This window comes from Hemicordylus capensis, chromosome 3, assembly GCF_027244095.1.
Source record: "Hemicordylus capensis ecotype Gifberg chromosome 3, rHemCap1.1.pri, whole genome shotgun sequence".
NCBI lineage: Eukaryota > Metazoa > Chordata > Lepidosauria > Squamata > Cordylidae > Hemicordylus > Hemicordylus capensis.
The window spans coordinates 13,148,685-13,149,272 of record NC_069659.1 but is presented as its reverse complement, the minus strand read 5'-3'; the positions used below and the strand labels follow the sequence as shown (position 1 = coordinate 13,149,272).

General features: G+C 45.4%; 1 non-coding gene across 1 annotated transcript; it reads right to left on the bottom strand.

Annotated features, from left to right (window-relative positions):
• Positions 1-280: 280 nt before the first annotated feature.
• Positions 281-349, bottom strand: TRNAV-AAC (transfer RNA valine (anticodon AAC)). Its single transcript has one exon. It is a non-coding gene; the product is annotated as a tRNA-Val (tRNA).
• Positions 350-588: the final 239 nt, after the last annotated feature.

The following is a 588-nucleotide window of genomic DNA, read 5'->3' as shown; positions in this document are numbered from 1 at the left end:
GGCCTCAAGGGATTACTTATACTGGTGGCTCTCCATACAGAGGCTGGAGTTTCTTTTCTGAGCTAGGGAGTACAACTCACATAATCCTTTGGCTGTTGTAGCTGGGGATGATGCGAGTTGTAGTCCTACAACTTCTGAGGGTCCAAGTTTGAGAACTCATAGGAACCCAGGAAGCTGCTTTATACCAATTCAGACCATAGGTCCATCTGGCTCAGTATTGTGTATTTGGACTGGCAGTGACTATCCAGGGCTCCAAGCAGGAATTTTTCTCAGCCATACCTGGAGATGCCAGGGATTGAACCTGGGACATTCTGCTTGTTAAGCAGATGCTCTACCACTGAGCTATGGCGGCCCAATACCCAGCCCCTGATGTAGAGGTTTATGAAATTATGCATGGTGCAGAAAAGTAGACAGCGAGCAGTTTTTCTTCCTCTTTTCTAATACAAGAACTTGGAGGGTCACCCAGATTTAAACTGATTGGCAAGAGATTCTGGGCAGACAAAAGAAAGCACTTCTTCACCCAACACATAATAGGTTTTGGCATTTGCTGCTACAAGTTGTGATGATGGCCATTAACTTACATCTCTT